The sequence below is a fragment of the Pholcus phalangioides genome, unplaced genomic scaffold (assembly GCF_987345545.1).
Source record: "Pholcus phalangioides strain wild (caught in Gottingen) unplaced genomic scaffold, Ppha-v1.0 ptg000042l_1, whole genome shotgun sequence".
Taxonomy (NCBI): domain Eukaryota; kingdom Metazoa; phylum Arthropoda; class Arachnida; order Araneae; family Pholcidae; genus Pholcus; species Pholcus phalangioides.
This window is the reverse complement of record NW_028301628.1, coordinates 10340846-10348126: the sequence shown is the minus strand read 5'-3', so window position 1 is coordinate 10348126 and position 7281 is coordinate 10340846.

Below are 7281 nucleotides of genomic sequence, written 5' to 3'. Positions count from 1 at the left end.
CACATTAGGCAAACGTAGAACTTGGAATGACTTGCCCATGGTGGATTCTTCAAAAAGGCTTGTGGTGCTACAATTGGAGCTAGTTTGTGCGTCTGTGGGAAAAAAAGAAAAAAGCCAAGCATATTTATTCATTAACCCACAGTCAAACCAGCCAAGTAGAATATGTAGACACGCCTGTAGTTATCTCTCTACATGTTAGACAAAAGTTATAACCATGATAATTCCTTTCAACAATAACCAAACCTGAAAGCGTGTGTGCCAAGGGAGGGTTGCCTGAATGAATTAAGTATAAATGTGTGTTGTCTGAATACAAGGCTTTTAGACCTTTGTGCACAGTGAGGGCTTATCATAACCTTTCGTACTTTCATTGTCAAAAACATTATTTGGAAGATTCTTGTAGAAACTATTATGATGCTGTTAAGATGGCCTGGTGCATTGGACGATTCTCTTTCGTTGTGCTTTATTTTATGGGATTAATCTAAAGCATGCAGGGGTGCACAATCTCCGGCCCGCAGGCCACATACAGCCCGCAAAGGGTATTTTGGAAGAAAGTATCACTACACACAACTTGATAACTAGGCTTACTATATTTCCTTCATAAAAATATGGGAAATCTGGATCCATATGTGATATTGCCAATTATAGCAAAAAAATTCTCTCAGGCAAGTAAAGTTGTCAATTAAAGTAAAAAAAAATTGTCGACTACCAATAAAAAGTTCACCATTACAGTCAAAAACGTTTTTGAAGGCAGGTAAAGTAAATTTGAGCCAAAAAATTCGAGTAAAGTTTAAAAAAAAAAGGCAAAATTTATGTCATGAAAATGATCTCTATTTTTGATTTTGAAAATGAAAGTAATCCGTACTGAAAATGTGGAAAAAAACGATATTTTATGAAGTTTGGACGATTAAATATTATGGAAATGTCTCGTGAAATACAATCATATGGGTTGACCATATGACTCGCATTTTACAAGTTTCTGGCCTGAGAGTAGCAAAATTTATCTCATATATGACCCACGAGCTCCAAAGGGATTACGGCTACGCACACATAACTGCAAGCATGAACAATTTCCCTTATGAATCTATACCAGGGTTGTCAGATTTGCTGCCCGGGTAGATACCCATTTCCTTCCCCCTGAGCTGGGTTTTTAAGGCAGGGGTGGGAACTCTGCGCCAAAACTAATATCTTGCGCCATCCTGCTCCAATAGCGTATTTTCGCATTTTTCTGCGCCAAATAGCGAATTTTGCTTCAGTATGCCCGGAATTTCGGAAAGGACGCCAAAAAAATTTTGTTCCTGCTAGCCACGAAACGTTTCTTTACGAGAAGAGCGTGTTTTATTCCACTATACTTAAACTATCGCCTTAAACTATCGGCCCCTGATCGGGCTTTCCATCGCGAAACTGTGATGATCGTGAATGTCTGTGATCGTGGAACTGAAGATGGTTTGCAATGCCTTTGTCCGCCGAATTACGAATGTTAGTTTAGAAACTTTGCCGAATATCGCCAATGTTGCCGAATAACGAGCGTTAAATCGTCAATATCGCCAAATAACGTGCGTTAAATCGCTAATATCGCCAAAAAACGAATGTCAGATTGCCAATCTCGTCAGATAATGAGTGCTGAATCGCCAATTTCTTTCCAAGTATAAAAAAATTAAAAACATATATATTTTTTTAGCTTATTTGAAGTGCTGCTGTTCCAGGCAGCAAATAGTGCCCCAGTAAGCAAAAATCATCTTAAATAGACGGGTGCAAAAAATTTTATGATAGCCGCTCTTTCAAACAAGCTGTCAAAAGCCTAAAACACCAAAAACAAAAATCAAGCTGACGAAAAGATATTTGATAACAAAAGACAGTGCAGTTTTATTTTGAAAGGGTTGAGGGTTAATGAAAATATTCTTGTTAATTTCACTGCTCCAATTTATAAATATCTGCTCCGAATCCCATATTTTGCTGCTCCAAAATTGCTCCAAATCCTGAATTTGCTGCTCCAAAACTGCTCTGAATCCTGAATTTTGCTGCTCCGAAATGGACTTAGTCACTTCCCACCCCTGTTAAGGCTAAAAAACTCTAATTTTTTCCAGGGAAAATGTTTTTCTTTCAGAAAGAATTGGGTGCCTTCAGGGATAAAATTTTATATTTTTAAAGTTTTTCAAAAATTACTGCAATGTGTCGTGGAAAATGTGTATTTTAAATAACTTTTTGGAGCAAAAATGTGATATCGTAGTAAATAATTCCTTGGAATCACAAACACACACTTACAATGCTTATCTACTTTTTTTAATGCAAGTATTTAGATACAAGATTCACAAATTGAAATTTACAAGAAACCACAAATACAAAATATTACTATGAACCTTAGTTTAACAAATAGTCGATTCCCATTTTAACAAATACTGTTATAGCAAAAATCTCACTTTAACGAAAAATTTTCTAATCCCCAGGTAAGTTTAAGTAGGAGCAATTTTAAACATCTAGAATTCCTTTATAAAAAACAGTGATTTCATGTCTTTTGGAGTGTGCGAAGCAAGCCTGCCTCCCATTTAAAAAAGTATCCGCAGTGAGCAGGCAGACCAAAAACACAATACTGACATAACATGACAATTCAAGCATTTCCATTTTTACTTCAAAAAATGAAAGACAGATGGCAGCATGAAACAAGTGCAACTTGACAATATAAATATATTAGAGCCACACATACACTCAGAACACTCACTCCGGCATGTGCCAATTCGTTAAAAATTCCGTGGAGGAATGTGTATGAGATGCATGTACGATTTAGTAGTAGTAGTCTCTTGGAGTTAGTTATCACAGGATCCAACTGTATACCTAATATAAAAGATATGTATATGTAAAAATTATTAATTATGCATAATACAAATAGGAATAATTTTTGAAACCCTTGTGTGATGAAGCCTGTGTAATGAAGTAAACCAATGTATGTAAACTAAATTTTTATTCAAAAAATGTTTGTTTGCATTATTATTTTGTAAGTTCCACATAGATACATTAGACTTGCGTCAATTCAAATATGAAGGGACATTGGGAAAATAAAATAATCTCATAATGAAAAAAAAAAAACTTTTGTGGGAGTCTTGGAATTAATAAACATTAAAAGTGAAATACACGTTTCATCATTAAATGAAACGGGAACAAAAAGCAGTTTCCCTGAAAATAAGAATTGACCAAAAAAAAAAATAAATAAGCCCTTGTGTTTGATTTACACTCCTGATATAAGCCCTACCCCAAAAGTAAGCTCCAGTTAAAACCGTCAGCCAGACTAACACATTCTCACAGTCTGTTGCTGAACATGGTTTTATTCAATTATAAAGTAATATTAATGTGTAATGTTATATTCTTAATGGTAAAAAATTCAAGTTATTCAGTAATTTTAAATTCCCAAAAAATTGCCACTTTGGACGAGAGGTAAACTCTAGAGTGGTAACTTTTTCTGCAGGAATGACTGTTATCCAGGGATGGGACGTATAGTGATTTGGTCGAATATAAAATATTCTGCTAATGTTTTGGCCAAATATAAATTTTCTTAAAAGTCATCACAATCATACATAAAATTGTTTTTAATTGAAAATAAAATTATTGGTAATTTCAAATGATTTATATTGAATATTAATTATGCAATTTATTATTTTAGTAAATAGTAAAAAAACTGGTAATTGATGTTTATTGCCATGATATTGACAATTAAATTTAACAAAATATATTGTATTTTATATATATATATATATATAATTACTTACAAAATCAATTTTTTTTCAACACTTGTTACAATTTTACATTTTTAATCAAGAAAAAATGTCAACAATAACCTACTCTCAACCTATAGAGAAAATGTTTATTTTCTCCTTTCAGTGAAACACATTTTTTGTTTCCCTAGCAAAAATTCACCAAAAGTAGAAGATTCGCGATCATATCGAGGAAAGAGGAATATATTATTCTAATTATTTTTTTTCCAAATATATTCTAGGTATCAGAACAGGTTTTTGAAACTGTTTGCTAAATGGAGATGGGGATATATATATGAGTGGATATTCGCCATTACAGTAGGTACATCATCTCATATATCTCATTTGTTTCTCTTATTAAGACTCGTGTTTTTTTAAACGACAGGTTTTAAAACTTCTTACATCAGGGACTGTTTATATAACTTTGTTGGTAACTGTTGCGTCAGAGCTATGGGTGAACAAACAGTACATTTTTTGGCATGCATTCGATCACACCAGAATTTATTCAAAAATCAGAATTTTTACATAAAGTTCAAGCCAAGCACCACGGATCTGATCATCCCCACTTAAACTGAGTATTTAGATTCTAGCATCATGCATAAATATGCAACGTTGAAAAAAACATATATCTACCAAAAACTAACAAATGAGAAATTGATCCTCAGGTGTATTCATCTTGCCAAAAAAGAGTTATTGGGTATAATGCAGGGCTCAGCACGGATCATGGCCTCAAAACTAGTGAAAATAGTGACCAAAATATTTAAAAAAGTGACCAAATAGTGACCAAAATGTTTGAAAAGTGACCCAATAGTGACCAAAATAATTTTAGAAAGAGACCAAATGGGCAATGAATTTTGATTATTACCAAATTGAATGAATTTAGTTTTCACTAAACTTTGTATTTCAATGGAGCTCATCGAAATTGCTTTTTTTACATATAGCAGTGTGAAATAAATCAAACTCGAATGCATTCTGCTAACCAGAAAAGTTTTGAATAACTTATCAAATTTATCAACAACTATGTGTGAGAGAGTAACATTACATCCTTTCTAAGTAACAGTAGTAATGCCTTTCCCCCCCCCCATAGGGGCCGTTCAAGTATTACGTCATCACATAGATGGGGGGAGGGGGTTTCCGATTTGCTGACGGGGGGGGGGGTCGAAAATGACTAAAAATTTGCTTATGTAATACTTGAATGGCCCCATATTGCTATCCACAACCCATCTTAAAATCAATTTAAGCAGGAAAAACTTCAAAACGGGAAAAAATTTTCACATTCAAAGAAGGAAAAAAAAATGAAATAACACAAAATTTGATGAGAGAATTTGTCCCATCTACATTCTAGTGGATTTTTCATTATGTTATGCTATGAATGACAGTATACAAAATGTACTCAAACTCTTTTTTTTAACTAAGTACAAATTGATTTACATAATTAGGTTTGTATAACATCTTCCAACAAATTTTAAGAAATTTACTATAATGATTGATTTAAAAAAAAAAACTAAAATTACATTTTTAACAATATTATTTTAAATTATTAAATTAAAATATTACTTAAACTACTGAATTAAATAAATTATTTAAATTAACTAAATTATTTTAATTGTTAGGGGCCGTTCAAGTATTACGTCATCATCGATGGAGGGGGGTGTTTCTGACTTGCTGACTTTTGATGACAAGGGGGGTTTCGATAATGCTTACGTCATCAACCACCCTTTATGAAAATATGAGTTAGGATTCAGAGGGGCAGAGCTGATGACGAAATTTTGCTGACAAGGGGGGGGGGTCAAAAATGGCTAAAAATTTGCTTACGTAATACTTGAACGGCCCCTTATACGTTGAGGGAGGGCAATCCATCCCCCGCCAACGTCAATGGCAGAGCCTAATGATGTATATCAATTGTCATCTGCCGCATCTCTAAGACCTTCAAGTCTATCTGCACCTATGGCTGGAGGACTGGGAAGGGTGGGTGGGTCTACTCTTTTACAGGCAGAGGAGGCTCCAAAATAATACTGCCCTTGGGTGAGGGAGAAAACAAATCAGTTTTGAAATTGTTTGGTTTTTGAGAGAAAAATTTTTAAATATATATTTTCCTTTTTTTTTACACACAACATACACCCTTGCAAAAAAAACATTTACTACTTTACCCAGAAACAACATAATTTTGCCCCCCCCCCGTAATTTTTAACAGAAAAAGACTCCGCGGTCTTCCCCGGTAAATTTCCCATGAACCTTGTAAGCACCAACGTGGCGACTTTTTTCCTCGCCAACCAATCGCCGTTTTGCGGCGATCAATTCAAGATGGCTGACAAAGGGCACATAAAATTACAAAAAAATATATAATTTATAACATGAATCAACCAAATATGCGGCAATATGCGAAAATCGATAGAAATATATCGGGAAATACGGAAAATTAGGATAAAATGAACACAAAAATCGAATCAACGACATACGGGGTTTATAAATGCGGTTGATAGAGTTTATGGATGCTGCTGTCAGGGCTACTTATTTTAGCGCGAAAAAAAGTCGCCACGTTAGCTCGGACTCCTCCCGTAATTTTCAAAGAACAAAAGCAGTGAATTCGCCCCCACCCGGGGCACCCGATTTACCATGGCCGTAATACGATATTTTTTCTGGAGAGGAAATGTAATTTTACTGCCCCTTGACTGTGAAATTCGATAATTTTGCAAAGGAATTTATTTCCTTTTCTTAAATATACCATTCCATCAAAAATTCCATTCGAGGCATTGCCCCCCCCCCTAGTTTTGGATTTGATCACGGTATGTAGCAACCCGGGCCGCAAGTACGAACGAAAATTTACTATCGCCCGGGGCCGGTATCCATTTTTAATAACGGAAAAAAGAGTAAACTCGGCACCCTTCCTCGTTCAACACCCGTGGAACCAGACCCCGCCCTTTCCTATTGCGGTCATAACAGCGACTCGAGACAAAAACGTTGTAATAACTTCCGAGGTCTGAAAAGGGGATTTTTTTTTTACACAACACCGAGAATGGAGCGCAATATGTCGATATTAAGTCAACAATCAGCATCGTGAAGATGCTCTAAATTAAGTTACGGCCAGAAGCGGATAAAGGTCAGTTGTTGACGGCCCCGGGCATAAAAAAAAATTAATATTACGCCCCTTAAATTATGAAAAAAGTATAAAGTAGGGGCCAAAGGCGCGGTCGCTGTGCCCACCGTTAAATCCACCTCTATGTACGGCTCGCATGCACGTTAACTGAGTTTTCATCAGCCTGATGACCAATTTTCATCTGATTTGGTTAAATAAACGTTGAATCCGAAGGTTTTTAACAACTGGCTGTTGCGAAGATATATTTTGGAAAGAGAGAAAATTCAACTGCCCCTGCGGGGAATCGAACCCACGTCCTTTCACTTTCCGGGTGAACCCACTAGACTACAGAGGCAACGAATCTCTCAATCTTTCCTTGGAGCTCGTGTACACTGAAAAGGACCGTACATGGACGGCCAGACCAGACTCAGGCCAAGCTCACAACTGCTGACGCTGCCACTA